The sequence below is a fragment of the Cetorhinus maximus genome, chromosome 21 (assembly GCF_964194155.1).
Source record: "Cetorhinus maximus chromosome 21, sCetMax3.hap1.1, whole genome shotgun sequence".
Taxonomy (NCBI): Eukaryota; Metazoa; Chordata; class Chondrichthyes; order Lamniformes; family Cetorhinidae; genus Cetorhinus; species Cetorhinus maximus.
The window spans coordinates 29866094-29878535 of NC_135899.1; the positions used below are offsets into that span (position 1 = coordinate 29866094).

Here is a 12442-nt window from a genome sequence, read left to right on the forward strand (position 1 = left end):
CTTTGTAGACATCTCACACGCCAGCTGGTTTCGCCAGCTATTTCATCTTCACTTCACTCTCAGTTACAGGTCAAGTTAGTGAAACAAGAGGACGGCGAATGATGGATGGGGCAAAAAACACTCAAAGCCCTGGTGGGTCAAACCTTCAAATTGAAATTTCCAATAACATTGCAGCACAGACGATTACTCAAGAACTATGGGAGTACCTGCACCAGATTTACTGCAGCGGTTCAAGAGGGCAGCTCCGCACCACCCTCTGAAGAACAATTGAAGTGTGCCAATAAATGCTGGCCTTGCCAGGGAAGCCCTAATGCCATGAAAGAATAAAAGCAAAAGCTCAGCTACTTGTGTAGCCCTTTAAGTTGTCCGAGGCATCCACGGTGCTAATTCACACTGAGAGCTATCGTGCTGCTGGAGGAGGTCAATTTCTTTCTTGTGATCCACTCACTCAGAAACCATAGTGCGAGCACTAAGGCACGGCTAGTTAGAATCCCTCTTCTGTTACTGTCTTAGTTTGGATTATTTCATTTTCTTCTGTTCCATCAACTGCTCAAGAAAGTTCTGAAGCTCCTTTATTACCGAAATAAAATTATCACAAATTTCTAACTTCCGAAAGCGGCAGTTTCCTTCATTTCTACACCCGCTTTCATGAAGTTCTAATCTCGGGGCAGCATCCCATCCAATAATAGGATGGTTTGAGTTTCCCGAAGTCATGGCCATTAGCGCCTGTCTCTCAGCTCGCCTGTCTACTGGTATCAGTCTCAATATCTGCCATCTTCATAACTTGCCTGTACATATCCATGTAGCAGAGGTATGGGCGCCCAGGCGGTCGTTGCCCAGGGGGTAATTCAGCATACAGCAAGTCTTTATTTTATATATGGCCGCATCCATTCGATGAAGGTGCTCAAACTAGTGCATATTTCTTTAACAATGAGAGTAGGCTCATCGAATTAGCACGCATTCGGTACCCTCAGTTAGTGACATTGGCCAGCCAGGAGGTGCCGACGTTACGTCTGATACAGCGAAAGCGGAAACTATTCAAAATGTCCTCTTGCCTGGCATGTGTTGTCCAGGTCTGACGATTGCAGAGGAGTGCGCCGAGGTCACAGCTTTGAAAATCGGGCAAATTTGTGTTCTCAGTCAGTTTGCTGCTGTAGAACACTGAATCAGCTTGAATAAAACAGCTGTAACTTTTGTGATATGTGTGTTGATGTTTGCATCAAGTGATAGATTGCTGGTGATTGTACAGCCTAGAAATGTGAAGCTATCAACAAAGTTGATAAAGCAGTCTGACAAGGGCAACATTGGTAAATAATTGTCCCATGATGCTCAGCAGGCCGATGCTTTGATAGTTGTTGCAATCGCTGTTGTCGCCCTTGTTCTTGTTTGTATTTTGCATTTTCTTGAGCACTGTTCCCCCCTCCCCCTCACAACCACCCCCACCCCAGCAGAGAGAGACCTTCGTGCAGCTGCTGCAGGGGTGCCAATTTCTTCTGCTTGTTGAGTTCAGGCGGTAATCAACACACGTTGTCCATACCAAGTGGGTGAATATTTTTGGTAATCTCCTCCACTTCGGATTCGATATCCAGCTCTACTGAGACAGGCAGGTTTTCTCTCGTGTCTAGATCTTCTTTGGTGACAACATTCTCCCTAAAATCCCATTCAAGGTCGTGCTCCACCACCTCTCCAACAATTTATTGCAGTCAGTGATGCCTTTACATTCAATTGAGTAATTATTTGTTGTTTTACTGATGGACCTGTTGCCATTTTCACCCATTCATATACGGGTCCTCCCACCCCATACCCATTCCGCACCCGCCACCACACACACACAACTTCCGTCCGCCACCTTCTGACATTCACTGTTTCGAATGATATCTCACCAACCTGGCAGAGTTGTCACCAGCAGTCATTGGTGAACCGCCTGGCAGCATGTTGGACATTACTTCAAACAGCTCTTAGGGCATTCAGAGTGAACTAGTTGGCTTCAATGGCAGAAATTGGGTCTTCCACAAAAATTAAAACTTTGAAATCACAGATTCCATCAGAAGGACGAATCGAGAAAACAGGTTCTGCCCCAGCTGCGGAGGGTTCCATCATCGAGAGTAGCAAGTTCCTCACAGCAAAGCCTAGTTCCTTGCTCACTCGATTCTACAGAATACTTCCGTCACCAGGTGAACGTGTAAATCTTTTCTTTCAGTGATTCATACTCGGCGAACCTGGTCTCTTGTTGGGACGCCATGTTGCTGTTCAGCCTATCAAGTTCCATGTCGATCACGGAGATCTTGCATGTGTTGTTGACCGAATTCAAGTTGTCTGTCAGATCCATGCGCATAGCCCTGACATTCCAACTTTCCAGCCCGAGAGTTAGATCTCCTACCTTACAGTTTGTTTTGTTCGTTTGCCTGGCGCAATTGATTCTGTGCACTTGTTGAGGACAGCCTCTAATCTATAAGAGCCCATTGAAGCAGGTGGACTGTCGTGGTTCAACACTTTAGTTGTCAGGTACTGCGCAAGTAGAAATGTGCGGCGGCTGACCAGAGAGATACAATGGTCCATCCCACTGGCGGAGACATCCAGTAGCACTCGTTCTCCATGCCAGTCGAGTTGGGCTTATCATTCATAGTTGTCGTGTTCTGCATTAATTTAACACTCTGCACTGACAATGGAGCGTCCTCTTTCCGGGACTCAAGCTTCGGTAAAATTTATGTAGACCCTGGACTGCGCCATCTGCAGAGTGCCATCCTTGACGTCTCTGGTTGAGTCAATGCAATGTAAAGCACTGTGTTTGGCACTATCTTGGCTGCAGGAGTTGTCGGAAATGTTATCCTACATGCCAGTGGACCTGCACGCTACCTGTTTGGGTGCCAGCCTGCTCCTCGTTCAGCCTGTGGCTTTGAGGGACCCAATTTCCATGGTCATTGCGAAGAGGCGCAACTGAGCACTTGCCCATGGGCAGGCTGTGCAATGACAGGAGATTTACACATTTGCCTCTCTTTTTCACATTGCTGTAGTCAGCCGTGTGGGCTGAGAATGAGAAGCAGAAAGCATGCTAACTCTCTCCACCCACAGGCTAGATGCATCAAACCAACCTGTTGTACGGCGAAATTTCAAATTAAATGAGAGGGAAAAAAATGGATGTACCATGCACCTATATCCAGGCCGTGAGAAATATATTAAGTTATTGGTTTCAAATAAACTAATGGTAATTTTCCATGTCAACATACAAAGAACTGGAAATATACCACCACCCTCTCAGAAGCTACATTTCTTGTGGATATTGTGCAGGTGTTTTAGTGAAGGCCAAGCATTTCTGCAGATGTTATACAATAGTAATAGGTTTTACTTGCATCTTATAATTATTTTCTGTTCATCGAAAATCTGAAGTTCAGACCTCTAGGTATCCCTCTTCAAATTGTGCTTATCCTTGAATATTCCCGCCAGCTGAGTATCGCATGTGTACCCCTGTCCAGTTGTTGTAGCCCTAGGTGACCCGAGGTAGCCCTAGGCATCCGTGCCCAGCTGAGCTCTACATGTGAATGCCTGTCTAGAAGTACAATATTTCCTGGGTATTCCTATCAGGGCTGTAGCATGTTAAATTTGTCCATGAATGTCGCTTTCTGGAAACGTGATTTTGAGATTTAAGTGGTTGTCGGAACGCGAAACATATTGCACAAACAAAGTTTCCTCACTTCACAGTTTTGGAATGGTGCTTCCCGGAGGCGAGTGAAGGCCGGTTCCATCAGAATGCGGTTAAGAGCATTTCGAAGATTCAGGGAAGGAAGTTCAGAAGCTTCTTCAGAAGTCTGAAAAAAGAAATGGACATATGTTTCCCGTAGACTTCTATGGCTTTAATCGGCGAAACGTTTGCTCAAGTGAATTCAAGAGGATTCAACATTTTACTGTCTCACTGAACACTTCCTATCGCCAGAGGCCAAAATGTTCGGCGTTCACATCGTGCAGAGATTCAGTGTCGTCTGACACGCGAGAGGTCCCACAAACATTTCATTCCGCGGGGAGGGGTTATTCAGAGTGCGAATGACATGTTTTTTCACCGACAGATATGATCCAAGTTGTTTCTAAAAGAATGCTTCCCTGACCGGGAATCGAACCCGGGCCGCGGCGGTGAAAGCGCCGAATCCTAACCACTAGACCACCAGGGAACCTGACGATTCAACTGTAAATATCGTTAAACAGAGCAGTGCTGATTTAGGCATGCTTTTGATTCTGTTTTGAAAGCAACTTCATTTCATGCCTCTGCTGTTTTCAGATCGATTTACATGCATGTCTATCCTTTGTTCATTCATTCGGGTGGGCATGTATTCATTCGGAATGTATTTTTTTATACGTGTTTGTTTCCCCTTTAAGTTTAACAACTCCTAAGAGCATTCCAAAATACTAAGTAAGATTGAGTATGTTGGGCCTGTATTCACTGGAGTTTAGAAGAACGAGAGATGACCTTATTGAAACATATACAATTCTTAATTGGCTTGACTGAGTAGATGCTGAGAGGTTGTTTCCGCTTGTGGGAGAGCCTAGGACCTGAGGGCATAATCTCGGAGGAACGGGCCGCCCATTTAAGACAGATATGAGGAGGGATTTGTTCTCTCAGAGGGTGGTGAATCTGTGGAATTCTTTACCGCAGAGGGCTGTAGAATATAATGTTAAGTATTTTCATGGCTGATGTAGACAGATTTTAAACAGTGAGGGAATCAAGGGTCATGGGGAACACTCAGGAAAGTGGAGTTGAGGACGATCAAATCAGCCATGATCTCATTGAATGGTGGAGCAGACTCGATGGGCCGAGTGGCCTACTTCTGCTTTAATCCTCATGTTCTTGTAAATACATTGAGAAATAACATAGGTATACACACATCTCCTCCGAATAATGCATTGATACGTGCACAATCTGTTTCCAAATATCACAATATTATCCATAAATATATCGTGCCAAACTGATATAACCCAATACCGAGAGACCACAACAGCCACGTTAAAAACCGGTATATAAATGTCAGTTCGTGTTTGTTTTTTTCAGAAACAGGCAGACAATTCATTTAAATTCTTCTACAATTTTTCGTATTCCTTCTATCATCTCGATTTGAGAGGCTACCAATAATAAGAGCTGGAGGATTCGATAGGTTGGATCGAAATAATTTACATCCACGATCTGTGTGTGTGCAGGACACAGGAGGTCGAAAGGGAAAGAGAGGGAACGGTCGCAACAGAGCCCGTCAGTAAGAATATGTGAATTCCACTGAGGGCATATAATACAGGCACCAGGTGAGAAAGCAGCGTAATATTTTCTCAGTGGTGAGAAACAAGGGACCGGCGGGCAGAGAATCAAAGGGAAATTGGCTTCAAGTACAAAACTCACTAAATACCGGTAGGCATGTATGAAAAATAATTTTAAAGTCCCAAATGCTAGCCGGCCAAACCTAGATGCTAATAAGGAGTTAAATAGTTCCTTCGATTTTTGTGCAACAATCAAATCGCACTGCTTCCTTTGTGCCCCATTGATTGAAATGTCTCTCTCTCTCTGTCTGTCTCCTGGGCTGCCTTTGTTGCCAGGGGCTTGGAATAAATGAATAAGTGTCTTATGAAGTCCTTGCCTGAAGGACGATATTAGCCTGTTAGAAATAATGTAACGAATGTTCATTAGATTCATGCAAAAGCAAGATCAACCGCAGATGATGCAAATCTGAAGGAAAAATAGAAAATGCTGGGAATGTTCAGAAGCTAATGCAGCATCCGTGGAGAGAAACATAGGTAATGCTTCAGGTCCGGGATCCAAAGGTGCTGCCTGACCTACTGAGTATTCTCAGCATTTTCTGTTTTCACATGACTAGATTCACTCTTGGGTTCAAAGGAGAGATCGATGAAAACGAATATTTTCTCTCTAGAGTTTAGAATAATGAGTGATGATGAGGAATTTCTTCATTCCAAAGTTTGTGAATCTTTGAAATACTCTGCCCAGTGTGTTGGAAGCACTGAATATATTCAAAGCTGAGATCCGAAGACTATTGAATACTGAGGAGATCACGGGATATGGGAACAGTCTTGGGTTAATTCATGAGCCAGGGTTGGACGAAATTTTAATTACACAAATAGATCAAGAAGAGAAACAGAGTGAGAAACAGACGGACATTCAACACGTGTCAGATAGAGAATGCAGGACAGGGATTCGCGTCACAATACTTTCGCTTCGTTAGGTAAAAGTAGCAAAGAGGACGTCTTCCTGAGAAACAAAGATCACTTCGGAAAGGAGGTCAGAAAGTAAGACAAAATGATATCACGCTAAAAATAGATAAAATTTAATACGAGGAAGTAAGATGTGAAATTAGGTACTTTGGGAGGACTAATATGGAAAGTTAGTACAACATAAATGCGAGATTTTTGTAAAGTTTATATGAGCATAGAGGCCTTGGTCTCTATTTACACAAAGTTCAAAATATAGGTGGAAAATCATATCGGTTATTTGGGTTTATAAATCAAGAAAGACCATAACAGATACTGTCACGAATTTGGTTGATTTTGTTGCATTTCCCGTAGAAAATTGGTGAATACAACCAGGAGAGGACCAGAAGGATTTGGCCAAGGTGAGCAGAACCTGACGCGTTGTCGGCAGGATTCGAACCTGCGCGGGGAGACCCCAATGGATTTCTAGTCCATCGCCTTAACCACTCGGCCACGACTACTTACTTAGTACCTGTACGGACAGCAGCACCAACAAACCTTGCCAAAGCGATGTTGCTTCCCGTTCCGGTACTGGCGCAACCCGTCCGACTTGCACAGGCCCCACCATCACCAGTAACAGACCCAGTGGCCCACCAAACTAAAGCCCTCCTCTCTGTCCCACCTCTTTAGCCATCCATTCATCCTCTCTATCCTCCTCTTCCTTTACTCACTAGCACGTGGCAGAGGCAGTAACCCAGAGATCACAATCTTTGAGGTTCGACTTTTTAATCTGCTGCCTATCTCCCTCAATTCTTTTTGGAGGACCTCATTCTCCTTCCTACCTATGTCGTTGGTACCAATGTGAACCATGGCTTCTAACTGTTCGTCCTCCCTCTTTCGAATGCACTGCAGCTGTTCTGTGACATCCATTACCTTGGCACTAGGGAAGCAACACACCATCATGGAGTCACATTTACGACCGCAGAAGCACCTGTCTGCACCCCTCACTATTGAGTCTCCTACCACTATTGCACTTGCAGCCTTACTCCTCCCTGTTCCTGAGTGAGATGCACCCTGGGGCTTTCCTGACTACATGCTTGCCTCCCTTCTTCTGACTGATGTCACCCATTCCTTTTTTGACTGCGCTTCCTTAAGCTGCGGAGTGACCACATCTCAAACATTGCTATCCACATAATCCTCAGCCTCGCGGGTGCACTTTTGTGTCTCCAGTTGACGCTCAAGCTCCGAAACCTGTTGCTCAAGGCTGGTCAAGCCGGTGGCATTTCCTGCATATGTGGTCAAAGAGTGTCTAAGAATTCCCACATGCTGCAGGCCGTGCAACACATGGAACTGAGCTCCTTTGTCATACTTGTTTGTTTTTAATTTAAAAACTACTTCCTTAAATAGTTTTGCAACAGCAAACTGACTGAAGGCCCACATTTACTCGATTGACAAAGCTGTGACCTCGGCACTCTACTCTGCAGCAGTAAGAGCTGGACAACAGGTGCCATGCTATCTCAGACGTAATCTCGGCATCTTTTGGCATTTCAAGGTCACTAACATAGGGACCGTGGAGCGTTCTAGTTCGATCAGCATTCCTTCATTGCTAAGCTAACGAAGTGTGCGCACGCTCGGCCACATTCATCAGATGGATGCGGGCATGTTGAGGAAAAAAGGCTTACTGTAAGTTGAATTCACGACTGGGTCACGACTCCCTTGTCGTCCATACCTCCGCTACAAGGATATGTGCAGGCGAGATATGAAGATGGCAGGTATTGACACTGACAACAGGAGACAGGCGAGATGGGAAACAGTCGGTGATGGTCATGAGCTCGGGAAGCTCAAGCCATCAAGATTGGAGGCTGCCACCGGATTAGAAATTTTTGTAAAGTGAGTGTAGAAATTGAGAAAACCTTACCTTTTTGAAGCTGGGGATTTGCGATAACTCCAATTAGGTAATAAATGAGCTGTTGAACTCTCTTGAGCAGGTGGTGGAACAGAAGGAAATGAAATAATCCAAACTAAGACAAGCACCAAAGTGGGAATCTAATTTGCCTTGGCTCTGGTCCCTGAGTAAGACGATCACGAGAATATAATTGATCTGCCGCAACATGAAACCTCTCAGAGCGAATTAACTTTAAATTGTCGTCACGTCGATGCCTAACATTGGCTTCAAGTCAGTCCGAATGCCGAGCGTAAAAAACAAAGAAAGCCTTGGTAATATTCGGCAGGTGAGATAGCGCCTGTGGAGAGAAGCAAATTTAACGTTTCAGGCCGAGATGACCTTTCCAGCATCCTCAGTACTTTGCTTTTGATTTGTCGAATATTTTGTGACAGATGGGGCAATGAAAGTTTGAAGCAATGGCAGCAGCTGTTCCTAAAGAGGTTTGTCAGCGTGACTTGATTTTGATTCTTCATCATCCACGCAACCACTGCAGCCCCTGAGGCGCAATCGGTTATGGCATTCGGCTGTTAACCGGAGGGTTGGTGTTTTCATCCCACCAGGGACGAGACCATCTAATAAGTTCCAAGAGGCTTCGTAGCCGTGCATTTTTGTTTCATGTTCTTTGGTTCCAAACAAATATAAAGTTGTTATGTTCAAAGAAACAAATGCAAATATATATAGAACTCGAACACGCCATCGCAGCTTGTGAAGCTTGTGTAATTTCTGTGTATTCTACTGCTGGCGTTGCTGAATGCGGAACAACTCTGAGCGTGTTGGACCATTTTAACGATGCTTACCTGCATCTAATAACTTTATTGTGTTTGGCTGAGCATTACAAAGTCAGAATTAGTCGTTTGGTCGTACAGGGCTTGAGTATTGCTGATAAAAGAGATTTGTCTAAGCTTTTTGTCTTTCACTCATAAGGACATTCGCAGGAACACCAATATAAGGGGAAGGCAACAACTTATACTGTATGTGAAGATAGTGCTGATTGGTTGGCAAGTGGCATTGCCACGGTGAATGCACCACTGATGGTGACAGTTAACTGCCAAGCATTGTTTGAAATTCAAACAAGGCAGCTTGATCGTGATTGGTCCGAGCATTGCCCGAGGAACGAGTCAGCAAATGGCTGTCACTTATTTTCTTCAGCTCTTCAACCGAGCTTTTGACCATCTGCCCAATTATTACCGACGTGGCGAAATATTAAATTTTACTTATTTGGCTGATTTTTTTCACAGTTTCTAAAATAAATTTGGTGAATACATGCAGCTGAATACGATTGAGAGAAGCAACTCACGTTCTTGAAAGGTGTGTGTTATTATTCAAGGCATGGCATGATTAGTTCCAAAGAAGCATAGTGAAATGTTCAAATTGATGTGTCAAAAGGGTCGGAGTTGGCAAAATTTGGGCCTGCGTGATGAAACTCTAATGATTTTTATTCCTTCGCATAAGTGCTCGTCCGCGACGACAGGCTGATGTACTTTGACGTGTTGATCCATTAAAATCGTACTGATCTCTGCTCACATGTCTAGATAGAAAGCTTTATCAGATAGAAAGCTTTTAATCTTCCGTTCTTGGCAGCGGTTTTACATTTAACCTCTTAAAATAAAATCATCTCCCCGTCGGGGAATTGAACCCGGGTCTCCCGCGTGACAGGCGGGGATACTAACCACTATACTAACGAGGAGCTAAGAGCAAGGACTCCTGTGTAACTCTTACAGAAAGAGTTACAGGAACTTTTTTTTCGTGAGCAGAATTATCCAGTTGAGGGTGGCAGATGCATGACAAAGGTGACTCAGGTGGACAGATAGAAAGCGACAGGCAGAGACAGACAGAGAGATAGAGACAGAGAGAGACAAGTGGAGTAAAAGTAAAGATGTATTTCAAAACTCCACCTCTTTGTTAATTGAAAAGAATTATTTACCTTTCAAGCCTTCGGGACGTCCCCACGTATTTTGCAGCCAGTGGAGGAATTAGAGGTAGAAATCACGATAGAGGTAGAAAAAAATACAGGTTATGCAGATGTGAAAATAACATGTCAAGATTACATCTAAATCTGGGAACTTTCTTTCCATTCCTGTAAACATCTCATTACTTATTTGATGTAGACTCAGCAGACGTAAAAATTGTTGAATTAGAAGCAGAAAATGCTCGAAAAACTCAGCAGGTTTGACAACACCTGTGGAGATAGAAACAGAGTTAACTTTTCGAGTCCGTATGACCCTTCTCCGGAGCTCTGCTGAGTTTCCCCAGCATTTTCTGTCTCCATTCAGATTTCTAGCATCCGTAGTATATGACTTTTATAAAAATTGTTGAACTTTGAAACAATAGCTCAGTTAAAATCTTATCCATCCGACTCTGAGCAACAGGAAAGCAACAAGAATCGCGTCTCCAAATCGCAATAAAATTCTGAAAGTTCAATGTTTCTGTTCAACCTTTCCAAGGAGAATGTTAAGACACCACATAATGGCGTAAAAGTTTAACTTGCTAAATGTGTATCGTCGCTGACGGCGATCTCCACTCCTGTCTCAAATGATATGGGAACACTCAGCAATATACTGGTGAGGAACTTAGTCTCAGCCTCCTGACGGTAGGAATCGTGCTTCCTGTCTCAGTCAAACTTTCGAAACCTTTGCAAATTTAAGTCCAGGGTGTAGGGATCGGGGGAGAATGTCAGATAGAAACACAAAGTCCGAAAAGTGCAGAAATATGTGAAGCGCAGAAACATACAATGGACAGGTCAATAGATAAGCATAAGTGCAGAAACATTTACTCACGGGCAGACACAGACACAGGCACAGATATATGTATACACAAAGAGAAAGACACATACATGCATGCAAACAAGGCGGGAGTACAAAAAAAAAAATGAAGCCACGGCGTTCTCACTTCTCAAAGGATTAGGTCTTTGTTGAGAATTATGAAGTATCTCCTTAAATGTGTGTAAATGCTTATCTACCATTTGAAGTTTTAATCTTTTTTCTTTGTCCATTATAACCAACTCTGCCCTCATAACTTTGAAATTAGCCCTGTTTACGTGGAAGACACTACTTTCAGACACAACCTTCTCAACCTCAAACTGAATGTAAAATTTTAATCATGCGATGATCCATCGGCTCTAGAGAATCCTTTCCTGTACGATAATTAATCTTGTCTCATTACACATTACGAGGTCTAAAATAACATATCCTCTGGTTGGTTCCGCAAAATATGATACTGAGAAACTGTCCCACATACATTCTATGAACGTTTCCTCAATGCTAAATTTGCCAATTTGTCATGTCTTCGAAATGAAGATTAAACGTGCCCATGATTATTGCAGTACATTTCTGACGAGCCCCATGACTTCTTGACTTTTGCTCTATCGTGACTGTTCAGATATCTAAAGCCTTCCCCGACCTGGCCACAGAAACTGCCAATCCAACATTTGTTTTTTTTTTTCGTAAGAAACTGCCGCCCCCACATTTTTCATCAGAACATCTTGCCACTCCAACTTAAAATCCAACACGGTTTTTCCAGAGAAACTGATGCTCTGACACTTGTTATCCTTCTCGGGACTTTAGTCCTTCCAGACTGTGTGACGCTGACTTCCATCTGAATTGACTTACTTCCAATTCATGAGCAGCTTGAAGAGGCTCACTTCCTGCTCAGTTCAACTCTCATCAATGAAATACAATCAAATCAAAAGTACACTGTGGGTCTATCATTTCCATGAGTCTGCACGTTTTTTCTTTCAGACTAGATTACAATTCAGCCAACTAGCTGAACCCGAAAGCACGGGGTCACCAGACCTGGTGAATTTGCAAAATTTCAGGGTATATTTTCTTGGGGAAACTTTCTTGAAACTTATAATCATTTTCTGCACATGTGCGTTGTATTGGCAAACCCCATACTTTGTGTAATCTGACTCTCAAACCTACTCCCGATATAAATCAAACCGAGTTCTGCAACGCAGAGAATTTTAGTGGAAGCAGTTTGTGGCCTGAAATAATAGTGAAAACACAAAAGGGCTCCACTGGGATTTTAATCTAAAACTTCTCGCAATATTCGAAGTTCCCAAACAAGAATTATGCCAATGGTCCAATGAGCAGTGCGGCAGCTGTTCAGCCAATAGCTAAATCACCCAGAGCTGATCAGCCATCCTTTCAGACCGCGAAAATAAAAGCGGAAAGAAAATTGCAAATACTTAGGGATCAGGCGACAGCAATTGAGATAAAAACAGAATTCATGTTTCAAGTAGATGATTTTTCAACAGAACTGGGAAAAGGTAGAAAACTATCAAGGCAAGGGTAGGTTTTCTGACAGAACCCATTCCCGTGG

General features: G+C 43.5%; 3 non-coding genes across 3 annotated transcripts; all 3 read right to left on the minus strand.

The window, feature by feature from the left end:
• Positions 1-4091: 4091 nt before the first annotated feature.
• On the minus strand, positions 4092-4163 carry trnae-uuc (transfer RNA glutamic acid (anticodon UUC)). The gene has a single exon. It is a non-coding gene; the product is annotated as a tRNA-Glu (tRNA).
• A 2453-nt stretch (positions 4164-6616) lies between these two features.
• trnas-aga (transfer RNA serine (anticodon AGA)) lies at positions 6617-6698 on the minus strand. The gene has a single exon. It is a non-coding gene; the product is annotated as a tRNA-Ser (tRNA).
• Positions 6699-9737: 3039 nt separating this feature from the next.
• trnad-guc (transfer RNA aspartic acid (anticodon GUC)) lies at positions 9738-9809 on the minus strand. Its single transcript has one exon. It is a non-coding gene; the product is annotated as a tRNA-Asp (tRNA).
• Positions 9810-12442: the final 2633 nt, after the last annotated feature.